Genomic DNA, 12916 nt, shown 5'->3' on the forward strand with positions numbered 1-12916 from the left:
TTAAATGAGGGATTCAGGCATTTGTTTGCTGTCTGCCAAGCCCCACTAGATTATAAACTACAGGAGGGCCTGCATTCTGCAAATATTGTACAACTACTCCATTAGTAATGCCTGAAATAGTGTGGAAGACATCCAACAGATATTTGTTGATTGAAGGCACGAGTGAATGACAACAGCTGGATGATGAGTATTCTTTGTAACATGTTCATTTGACGTTTCTGTAGGACTTGAAGAATACAAAGCAAGAAATGCAAGCCTGGAGTTTAGGAGAGAGGAAAGTCCAAAAGCAACACCATGTGAAAGGAAGACTAAAAACATACAGATCCACCCACAAAGGTCCTCCAAATGCTACTTGAGCATTAGCCCCAAAACACAGAAATTAGTTGGAGAATACAGCTCAGGGATCGATGTGGATAGAACCAGAAAAAAAGAGTATCATTATATAAGAATCTGTGGTGCTTGGGGCACCTGGGTGGCTCAGTCAGTTAAGTGTCCAACTTCAGCTCAGGTCTTGATCTCACGGTTCATAAGTTAGAGTCCCTCATCTGACTCTATGCTGACAAGCTCAGATCCTGGAACCTGCTTGGTATTCTGTGTCTCCCTCTCTCTCTACCCCTCCCCTACACCCCTGCTCTCTGTCTCCCTCAAAAATAAACATTAAAAAAAATTTTTTTTAATCTGTGGTGCTTATTACGGCTTTAAAAAAGGGAGGGGAAAGTGGGTGATGGGCATTGAGGAGGGCACTTGTTGGGATGAGCACTGGGTGTTGTATGGAAGCCAATTTGACAATAAATTATATTAAAATATAAAAAATAAAAATGGGAGGGGGACTGTATAAGTAAATAAACTAAAATTTTTATTTTAGCCTTTAATGACAAGCTATCCCTTCATCAAGCTTTAAATGTAAGTGGTGATGAGCACTGTGTATTATATGCAAGTGACCAATCACTAAACTCTACTCAGAAAATCATTTATTACACTACATGTTAACTAACTTTGATTTAAATAAAAATTTAAATTTTAAAAAGCTATTATTCAAAAAAAATGTGATGAATAACTAGGCAGAATGGAGATAAGGAGGTATGGTTCAGCCTAGTCTGTTGAAGTGCAAATGAACAGTAAAACTGCCAAAGCAGGGGCTGCTAAAATGAGGGAAAAGAACAAATACCTGGTAAACTGAGGCCCCAATTCACGCTCTCCCTGTATCCATACTGTTTGACTCATAACTTTCCTTCACTCTTGAGTCCTACCAGGTCTTGCTTTGGCCAATGGGATATTATTAAATATGACACAGAGTGGTGAAAAGCACATATATGTTGCCATCCCAGCCTCTTGCACAAATGAGTTGGCCTACTTTTGGATACCAGTGACTACACTGAGAGCATGCTTAGACTAGTCTACTGAAGGGATGGGGGCACAGATGAAAGGCATGTAGAGTAGTACAGAGTTTTCCCAATCAAGGACAGCTCAGATGGCCAGCTAACCACTAGCGCATGAGTAAGACCAGCTAAATCATCAGAATCTAGATTAGATAAGCAGAATTTCCCCCCAGCTAACCAGTGGACTCATGAAAATAATAAATGGTTGCCATTTTAAGACACTATGTTTTGGAGTACTTTGTTACACAGCCATCGCTAACCGATATAACTTGGATAATTACCCCTCCAAATAACCAAGATGTTAAAAGTGGAGGTTGTCAGGGGTCTCCCTAAGTTTAAAGTCAAGGTCACAATTTTAAAATATTGTCTCCTACAGTCAAAAGAATTAAAATAACAAGTTACCTAGGAAAAACAAGTGTTAATTTTCTGGTTCAAGTTTGTTAAGTCATTTAAAAACAACAGGATGATGAAGAAATACATGCAACGTAATTGCAATTCCAAGCTGAACAATTGGCATCCCCTTAAATTATAAAAGGGGATCTTTTACAAGTATAAATATGTTATACCCAGGAAAGTGCTGCTTTTCTTTGTGGGCTCCAATAAAAAAAAAATTGAACCACATATGTTCACTTCATTCTTCAGTAATCCTTCCTTGGCCTCATCACGGGGGACTTGTGATTCTCACTGGAGCCCGTTTTCAAGAAAGGAAACTCTTCCTTCTTTCATCTTTAAAAAGCTAACCACCTTCATGTTCATGTACCAAATGTAGCTACTTCAAGACCTAGAAGTAAAATGCACCAATGATAATTTGCTTCTAGTCAGACTTTCATACTGACATAAGCACTACCTTTTCCCCCTTCCAAGGTTACCCATCTTTCTGTTCTCTCAGCATATTTCCCAAGAGGCCTGCACTAAATCATCAGCCATCACATTACACAAGTAACAAAGCAGACACTCGAGTAACACACACGCTGTTTGAAGAGGTTTTTCTCACCCAACCTCCTTCTCACTCACAGCCTCGTACCCAGCCCAGGCAAAGTTTTAGTTCATCCAGAATACATTTTATGTTCTGTTCCACAAAAATACACATCTTTGTATGAGAATAAGCCAGGCCACGTTGAGAATATTATTAAAGACACAATACTAAGTCCTCTCCCAGCTTAGTCTCATGTGCTCCTCTTTTGTAGTGTCTTAGTTTGTTCCAAAATACTATAGACAAAATACCATAGACTGGGAGCCTTATACACAACAGAAATTTATTGCTTACAGTTCTGGAGGTGGAAGTCTAAGATCAGGGTGCCAGAATGGCCAGTTGAGGGGCCTCTTCCAGGTTGCAGACTGTTCTTTATATCCTCAATTGGTAACAGGGCCTGTAGAGCTCTATGAGGCTTCTTTTATGCAGAGCATTACCTCCATTCATTAGGGCTGTGCATAATGACTTAAACACTGCCAAAAGGCCCCAACTCCTAATACTGGCCATGAGGATTTCAACACATGAATTTTGGGGCTATCCAAACAGCTTAGAGCATTTGGTAAGCAAAGCATGGATTCTTGCCTCCCTTTTATAGGCAAGCAAACTGAAATTGGAGGTGGCAATGTGACTTCCTGAGGTTTCTCTTCTATAAAGTGACTAAATTAGAATTCAAAGTCAGGTTCAGAGTCCTTTCCCATGCAGGATAATCCAGAATAATACAATGTAGGAAACTTCAAAAACTTTTTTTTTTTTTTACGGAAAAGATAAAGACCAGAGATAAATGTAAGATGAAAGATAAAGAACAGTTAAGTAAAGGTGGGAGAAGAGACAAGAGAGGCATTTACATTTTCACTGGACAATTGTGTAACAAAAGCAGCTACTAACTAGAAACATTTCTAGAATATTCTATACAACACAAGAGAAGGTTTTGTAATTTCACATTATGTTATGTACTGGTAACAGTAGAGCAACAAAGACCAAAGTGAGGATTCCCATCCCACTTTGCTTGTCAATGACATTATCACCTCCTGTTAATTTTCTCAATGTGCTATTGTGGGCTGTTTATCCTTTATTCAACAGAGGCTAGTGCAATTATTCTTGTTTATCCACAATATATTTAGGAGAGGCAGTGCTATAGGTAATTGAATATGCAAATTAGCAAAGACTACTAAACACAGTAACATCTCATTTATTTAGACCCTGCCCAAAACTGTAAGGCTCCCAAACAGGGTTTAGCAACCTTTTTTCTATAAAGGGCCATATAGTAAATAGTTCAGTCTTTGCAAGCCATACTGTCTCTGCAGCAACTACCCAACTCTGCACTTGTGGTGCAAAAGCAGCAGGCAACAATATATAAACTAATGAGGGTGTGTTGCAATAAAACTTTATTTACAAAATCAGATTTGGCCCACAGGAAATACTTTAAGAATTTCTGCTTAAAACATAACCCTCTCCCAAAAGGAAAAAATGCACTTATGTTCTTATTACTCTCAGGGGGAGAATTAACACCCTGAGCAAATGCTCGTTTTCTCATTTTATATACATTTTTTCTCAAAAACTGTACTATTTTCGAGGCCCCTGGGTGACTCAGTCAGTTAAACATCCTTCAGCTCAGGTCATGATCTTGCAGTACCTAAGTTTGAGCTCTGTGTGGGGCTCTCTGCTGAGAGCTCAGAGCCTGGATCCTGTTTTAGATTTTGTGTCTCCCTCCCTCTCTGCCCCTCTCCCTCCTGCATTCTGTGTCTCTCTCAAAAATAAATGCTTATAATCTACAGCAAAAGAGAAACAGGAATTTCAAAGCAGGAGTGTTAACAGAAGCTAAGAGAGGAAAGGCCAAAAGCCTTGAGAACAGACAGAAGACAAAAACAACAGGGCAGCCTGGACCAGCTAGTTTAGGGGTAAAACACTTTTCCTAAACTTGTTACGGTCATCTTCATCATTTCTATGTCACCTGACTCAGTATCACTTACTTAGAGCAAACTTCCATTTTTTGATGGTCATAATGATGATTCTGAATTGCCAGAGGAAAGATTCCATTTAATCTTACGACAGAATACACAGACATCAAGGACCCATTTAGAAAAACCCATCAAAATTGGCTATTAGCATTTTGAAACTGACTGAATAAATTCCAGTTATCTAGAGTGTATATTTTAAGAAATAATCAAATCCCCCAGATAATCATGGGAAGACAAACATTTATAAAGCACTTACTACGAGTCATGCATCATTCCAAACTCTTTTATGTATATTAATTTATTCAATGTACCCAACAACCCAACCAGGTCGATACTTTTATTACCCCACTGTTCAGATAAGGAAAATAAGGTACAGGGAGATGAAAACAGATAAACACGGCTACAAAGAGGCAGAGAGGAGATCTGAACCCAGGCAGTTTTTTTATCAGTTACTACACATTACCAAGGCATTACCTTATAACTATATTGGGTGCCTTATTACAAAGACCATGAACATGGTAAGATACATGTAAAATCTCTACCAAATGTAATACAATCTTCAGAATCTAACATTTGAGACATGTCAATGGTTTTCAATGCCTCGGGGTAAAAACTAGTAAGAGTCTATTATTTTTGTTCAGTTCCACCAAAATAAAAAGAGGGGCACCTGGGTGGCTTAGTCGGTTCAGCATCCAACTTCAGCTGAGGTCATGATCTCTGGGTTCATGAGTTCGAGCCCCACATTGGGCTCCATACTGACTGTTCAGAGCCTATTTGGGATTCTCTCTCTGCCCTTTCCCTGCTCACACTTTCTCTCTCTCAAAATAAATAAACTTAAAAAAAAAAAAAAGAGCTTTTAGACCTTAGATTGAGGAGATTTTGTTCTTTTTCAATGTTGCACTGAAGATTGTTTTTGGAATGAGCCAGACCAATAAACAAGTAAATGGTGTTATGGGAAAATTCTTTTAAGAACTCCTAGTTTCATCAGATAAATATGAGTATGTAAAATAATTTAGTCCTTCTATTTCTTAGATCAGGATGTGAAGATTAAAAGCGATATTTATTTGTTGTCTTTATTTCTTAAATAGCTCAATTGTAAATTTGGCTTATATGGAAAAAAGGCATTTTGTTTTTAATGACTGAGGTTAATATTGGCTTATCACCCAACAAAAATATTCATCCCTAATGTATCCAGAGTAAAGGACTAAAATTGGCTTATGATGTTTTATTAAAAGAAAATTGAAAGTTTATGGAGAGATTGTTTTCAATAGCAATGACCTGAAAAATATTTTTGGTTACTAAATGGGCATCTGCAGTCTTTTTCATTTGTGCCATTAACATTTTTGCTAATTTCTAGGACCTCGGAGTGGAGACAAATCTTTCAGCTTCTAGAAAACAATCTACAAACCACACTTACATTATTTGCAACATTTGCTCACTCCATGCAACAAATTGTTCTCCAAAAGCTACATACTCTTTATATGTAGGTGAGCACTTTTGTCCAATGATAAGTTAATACTCATTGCACAACTTAAAAAATACTCAAGGAACTGGAAAGAGTGAATAAGTTTCAATCATTTTCTGTTCCCAGTTACTCATTTTCTTCACAGGCTTTTCTGAAACTACAAAGTGAGAGATTCAAATACCTAACACAGAAGAGGACGGGCTAGATGTATTAAGAAAAACATCCCATTACCCCTTATTTCACAATAGGATATAAAGATTAAATCAATAATAATCTTTATAATCATAATTTTCATAAAATTATGTTTTAGTAGTCTTGAGAAGTTGTGAACAGAGGAGATTAAGAATTTAAAAGTAGGGGGCAGGGGGTGGGGGGCCTGGGTGGCTCTGTCAGTTAAGCCAAAGGCAGCTTTGGCTCAGGTCATGACGGCTCAGAGCCTGGAGCCTGCTTCAGATTCTGTGTCTCTCTCTCTCTGTACTCCTCCCGCTCCCCTGCTCATACTCGGTCTCTCTCAAAAGTAAACATTAAATTGTTAATTAAAAAAATAAAAATAAATTTAAAAAATAATTTAAAAGTAAAGTTATATTCCTAATTTCTTCTAGATGATAAAGATTGTATTTTTTTAATTTAACCTTTGGTTCATGGTTACAAGGCCTAGATTCTACGTAGACATACTAGAGAACAGAAAGAAAAGAAACAGAAATGGAATAAAAAGGAAAGAAGCAAAAAAAAAAAAAGGTATAAATTGGTTGGCTGGTCACCAAAGCAACTTTCTGTTTTCTGCAGACAGAAATAGGACTGCATGCTGTATCTAGGTGAGGCCATGTGACCCACCTCTGGCCACAACAATGTGAACAATCCTTGGGGCATCTTCCCCTCTGCCACCACACAAGGACCTGGTTGGTGGTAATGATGTAATAAGAGCAGGGCCCCGAGAACACCACTTGAATGAGAGGAATGCACCCATCAAGATCCATTTTACTAAACTGGTACAGCTACCATGAAAAGCATTATAGACATTCCCCCCAAAAAGTTAAAAATAGAGCTACCATATGATCCTGCACCTCCACTTCTGGGTATATCCCCAAAGAGAATACAAACAGGATGTTGAAGAATTATCTGTGCTCCCATGTTGATCGCATCATTATTCATAATAGCCAAGACATGGAAACAACCTAAGTGTCCTTGATGAATGGGTTAAGAATGTGAAATATAAACATATACTGGAATATTATTCATCTACAAAAAAGAAGGAAATCTTGTCATTTGTGACAAAATAAATGAAACTTGATGGCATTATGCTAAGCAACATAAGGCAAACAGAGAAAAGACAAATACTGTAGGTTTCCACTTACGTGTGAAAGCCACAAATGCTGTACTCACGGAAATAGAGCAGAATAGTGTTTGCTATGGGCCAGGGGGTGGGGGAAAAGGGAAGATATTGGTCCAAGAGTATAAATTTCCAGTTAGAACATGAATAAGTTGCAGGGATCTAAAATATACCATAGTGATTATGGTTAGTAATACTGTATTACATACTTGAAATTTGCCATGAGAATAAATCTTAAGTGTTCTCACTACAATAAAAGTAATAGTAATTATGTCACATGATGCAAGGGTTAGCTAATGCTATGACAGCAATCACTTTACAACCCTTAAGTGTAACAAATCAACATGCTCTACAGCTGAAACTTACATAGTGTTGTATGTCACCTGTATCTCAACAAGGCTGAGGGAATAAAAGAAGTTAAAAAAAATCTTTCAACATTATTTAAGTTAGTAAAGAGGGCTCTTACTCCATCACCAAAGGCACAAGAAAGTCAGATTAATGTCTCCAACTAACAGTTTTCCATTCTATACTACAAATGAAATTCATTCATTTCTAGGAAGTCCCCTTATGTACCTTATGTTAGGTAGGGTGCATGGGATAAAGGCAGGAGAGGTTCCATTCTATTCATATTCATTGTGCTTATTGTGCTTCCTGTTCAATTTCATCTAAAGAGAAAAAACGGTTGTCGAGGCAGAAGTGCTTCCATCGAACAGATATTACTGCTGGGAAATAATTAAACGCATCCTAACACTAAGCTCAAGCAGCTCAAGCATAGGACATGACTGTGGCCAATATCCCAAAATGATGATGATATGGCCAAGTAGAACTACTGACAAATTTGGAATTCGAAACTAGTGACTATTCAGAAAGTCATTTAGACCATTAATTTTATTCCTGGGAGCAGCAACAGTTTAAAACCTCCACAAGTATTCCATTACTTCAATTTAATAAAGCAAGTCAAGACAGGAATAAAAAGTCCAAGAATTTTGACTGAATTTCCTAACTCACTTTTTCCTGTCAGGAAACTACCTCCTCTCAAACTTCATCATTAGCAATTCTAAATGTATCCGGTGAAGGAACGCTGATCTCAGTCCTGGTGTGGTTCTATATGTAAATGGAAGGAAAATCACCACACAAGCTTAAACAACAAGAAAACCCATCCTGCCTGAGGGAAGCAGACACAGTTTAGAAAAGAAATCAAACAACTCAGTAAGAAATGCATGTGATATTTTCTTTCTTAAAAACTGATTTATACTTTAATAGGCTGATAATAACAGTTATCTTAAGCGACATTCATATGACACTTAGAAGGTTTACTCATTATGTTCTCACATACAATATCTCGTTTACCTGTCACAGTAAACCAAATGGTATTTTTAACACTCAAGTAACTGACAGACAAGGACTGAGGTTCTAAAAGCCTTCGTAACGTTTCAGTATTAAACAACGAAGACTTCCTTCGCTTTAAGAAGTACTTCTTGGGGGCACCTGGGTGGCTCAGTCAGTTAAGCGTCCAATGTCGGCTCAGGTCATGATCTCACAGTTCATGGGTTCAAGCACTGCATCGGGCTCTGTGCTGACAGCTGAGAGCTGGAGGCTGCTTTGGATCCTGTCTCTCTCTCTCTCTGTGCCCCTGCCCTGCTTATTCTCTACCTCTCCCCCTCCTCTCTCGCTCTCACTCTCGCTCTCACTCTCAAAAAAAAAAAAACATTTAAAAAAAATTTTTAAGTATTTCTCCAATATTGAGAACATGCTCTTAAAATAGAGGAACTAGTGTCGTGAGCATCTGCCATACTATCAGCGTGTAGTTGTATGATACATTACGATATACAAAGAATTAAAACATTCTTTGAGAAACACTTTCTCATTGTGCTGCTGATACTCACCAGCACAGTAAAATACCAGAACATACGTCATCATTTCCCTTTTACAGACGTAGAGACTGAGGCTTAGAAAAATTTAATGACTTGAGCATGAGCTCACTGACTGCAAGATTATTTCATTAAGCCATTCTACCTCTTTAACTTGGAGGGACGCAATCTTGCTAGCGATCAATAAAATGGGAAATTACATCACCTGCTCACATTATATCATTGGAATAATTGCTTTTAAATTAAATCTCCTCCTCTACCAATGGGTAGTGTTGCATTCCACAGAGTAGTACACAAATCTAAGGTGTTTAACTCTTTGCGATGTATCACGTGCAATGGGGTGGGCTGGGGGAGGTGCCTCATTTGTTTTGCTCTGCTTCCTTTAAAACATACTCAAGGTGGAACAGCAACTCTTTTGAAAATGCCAACGAGGAAAAATTAAATTCTTGAGCAAAATTAAGCAGTAAGATTAGTGCTATATATACAACCAGAAAAAAAAATGTCTTAGAGAAGATCAAGTCTTTCCAAAAGCAAAATTCATCAGCTAACGCTGGAAAATCTAATTCAATCAATAAAATTTTTTTTCCAATTTGGATTTATGTCATTGCTTTAGTAGGTAGTGTTAATACTTTCCAAGTGCCAATGCGTATTCATGAACACTTTGCAAATCATAACGTAATGCATTCCTTTTTGGATACATCTTTTGTCAAATCCATCTGTCTATGGCAGACATGCAGTCTTACAGATCCTTATCTGTAAAAGGATCTGTTCCTTTTTCACAATGCCCTGTTCACTGCTATCCAGTGGCCACCTGGCAACCCTCTACTCTTGCTTTTCTTAATATCCTGCCTCTCTCAAGAAGGAGGTGTGTCCCTTGCATTTCTGGCAGAACTGAAGAGATAAAAGTCCTCTACAAAGCACCAAAGCAAGTTGTCAATAATCGTAGTGTATACACAGCACTGTTTCTATTTTTAATATCTTAATTTTTTCATGTTTGTTATTTGGAGAGAGAGTATGCAAGCAGGGGGAAGGGCAGAGAGAGAGGGAGACACAGAATTGGAAGCAGGCTCCAGGCTCTGTGCTGACAGCTCAGAGCCGGATGTGGGGCTCGAACTCATGGACAACGAGATCATGACCTGCACAGAAGTCGGACATTTAACCAACTGAGGCACTCAGAAGCCCAATACAGCAGTATTTCCCTGAGCCCTAAACACCTGCTCTAGGTACCTTCTGAATTGCATGGGCAGCTTGTAAAAGTTTGATAATGAGCTTAAATCATCTTTATTTGATTCATCTAAGTAAGAGCCCAAGCAAGTTAGTATAAAGAATGAAGGCAGGAAAAGGTGGAAGGGACCCTACCACAAGAAAGGGGTGCCAGCTTGGAAGTCAGAAGCCAGGTTAGATAAATCAGCTTCCACCCCCACCCACGTCTTAGTCTAGATGGGACTCGAACCACCCTGAGGGATGAAACCACATTCCTTTTATAGGTGCACCACTTTCTTCCACTAACACAGTTAGGAATGTAGAACAACAAGCGCATCAACAATTAGTATTAGCGTCTGTGGCTACTGACACTCAATAAATCAACTCGCTCTTCTGTTTTGATAAAGGAATGCATATCCTGTCTTCATAATGTAAATGTGTTTCTCAAAGAATATATTGGAACTGCTTTTACTTAAAACTATTTTACATACATTTGGTTGATACAGAAAAGAATCCTATGTTGGTGATTTTTCTTTCCTTTTATGAACCTCATCCACTGGTGTGACCTAAGAAGTCACATTTAAGCAAGTGAAAATATTTTTAACAAAACTTTGCATTTTCAAGTGTGATCTAAACATAAAATTTTGCAAAAACACAATTAATATTCCTCCCCTACCAGCTAATCATGTCAGTCATTTATAGAGGTACAACCAAAAATAAACTGCTCTTGAGTATATAAGTAATATTTTTATAGTAATTTGCAAATAATTGCTATAGCCGTTAGAAGCTTTTATTCGCCACAGGAACCCACAATTTTACCAAACTGTTCAAACAATTTATGCTGGAGGTTTACATATGTGACAAATAGATACATTTTCAGCTGTAAGTCTGAAGAGGGAAAAATTAGGCAAAAAGCAAACTAGAAAACAAGTCAGATTATAAGAAATTACCTAGTTGTGTGCTGTATTGCAAAAAAGTATAAAAATTATTGGAAAGGAAGAAAAAATATTTCTAAGTACTAACTTCATAGGCAAAAGCCTTTTGTTTTAATGAAAGGCTGGGGGAAAATCAATAATGATTTAAAAGTAAAAAGTAAACTGCTTACACTCACCAGTCTATACTCAGTATTAACTCCATCCTACAGTGTATGCTATAGAAGGTAATATAATGCTAAAAAAAAAAAAAGAAGGTAATATAATGCCGATGTTTTCTAGTTTCTCATTTTAATGAGCTTTGTCTTAAACCTTGTCAGTAACAGAAGTCACCTCCAGCAACTATACAGTCCTAACAGCAGCTTCCGTAGACTAATTTGATCCTGATCCGCTAAAACCACAAATTCCAATCCGCATACTTTATTCTGTTAGGCTTATGTCTGTGTGTATTTAATGTACTTCTTTTAAGGCTTTTGAAAACAAGCTAGTGATTTCTCATTCAGCTCTCTACCACATAAACAGAACACTGAGGAGCATTTCTATACATATAAAAATGTTCTAGTTATTCACAGATTATGTCTTAAGTCAGCTTCAGAGGACAGTGAAGAAAAGTAGCACTGCCGTAATTGTACATTTCTCCTTTCTCTAACTGCTCTAACTGCCATGTACCTGTGTCCCAAAAGGACTGCTATCATTTGCAGCTCCCTTACAGTTCTGGACAGTGGGGGTAGGAAATCCTGAAACTTGCCGGACTCCAGTGCTCTCTCAGCCATTGCTTTGACACCAGCAGCCCGTTTTAAGCTGCTCATGTTGGACCTCCATCAACTTACTGACCCCATAAAACAAACAGGGCTAGCAAATGCACGGAACAGCTTCCTTGAAAATGCAGCTTGACTGTGACTCGTGACAAAAATCTCAAATAACCGTGCCGGGTTTTACAAGCTTTAAGATTAATTGCACTGAACTTGATACATATAGTACAGCACCTTGAAAATGAATCATCTGCTAATTCAGTATTTTCTAATTACAATCACTCCCTCTCGGGGCATGTAATTAATTTACTGAGTTTAAAAAAAAAAAAAAAGAGTCAGGATTACTCACACAGTCTTGAAGATGCAATGTCAGCTATTTAGGACAGAAACATCCAAGGCCGTGTTAGAACTCAGTTACGACTACATATGCGTTAAAGCAGGAACTGGCAGGCCTCTGAACTACAGCAACTATAGGACTCGTGCTTCTAGTGCACGGGGCTATAATTTATGAAACTGAGCCCCAGATCCAGCCAATCACTTAGCTCCTCATAACAAGTCTAACTGGCTCTGGAAACCTGAAAGGACTGCACTAGAACAACAAAGATGAGATATTCCACACAGTAATGTGCTTATGTGGAATCACATTTCCCTGCAAGGCCAGAGAAAAATCACAGCTTCGCTGTTGGAGGGAAGGAGAACAGATGACCTGGAAGAATGTGACTAGATCTGGAGCAAGATCTTGTCTGGCATGGCAATCCCAACCGTGCCTGCATTAAGGGACCAAGCTACCCCCGGAAGTCCAAGGGCAACTACAGCAGCAAAGCCGGAGGTAATTCTCATCTTTTTATATATAGGAGGAGTAATGCTGAGTCAAAATCATATACATGAAGTCACTCGGGCAGTTAGGTGTGCTTCAACTTCATTTTACCTTCTTCCACTCTTGTCTTTTGTATGGTCATTTGCTAGTAAGTAAGTAGGAGTAGGGGGAGGTTTCATGTACCTGAAACACACTTGAAACCAAAATGATCATTTGTGGAGGAAAGGAAATCATGT

The 12916-nt window shown here is 38.2% G+C and overlaps 1 long non-coding RNA gene across 4 annotated transcripts in view; it reads right to left on the minus strand.

Annotated features, from left to right (window-relative positions):
• Positions 1 to 12916, minus strand: part of LOC128314904 (uncharacterized) — a 478400-nt gene that overhangs the window by 429503 nt on the left and 35981 nt on the right. Inside the window, exon 1 of one of the 4 annotated variants that reach the window (XR_008297342.1) lies at positions 12213 to 12706. The exons of 2 other annotated variants lie outside the window; for them this stretch is intronic. This is a non-coding gene — a long non-coding RNA (uncharacterized LOC128314904). Of the gene's footprint in view, positions 1 to 2646; positions 12707 to 12916 lie in introns of those variants that run through there. One more of the 4 variants, XR_008297388.1, reaches the window with a different exon arrangement.

Source organism: Acinonyx jubatus, chromosome A1 (assembly GCF_027475565.1).
Source record: "Acinonyx jubatus isolate Ajub_Pintada_27869175 chromosome A1, VMU_Ajub_asm_v1.0, whole genome shotgun sequence".
Taxonomy (NCBI): Eukaryota; Metazoa; Chordata; class Mammalia; order Carnivora; family Felidae; genus Acinonyx; species Acinonyx jubatus.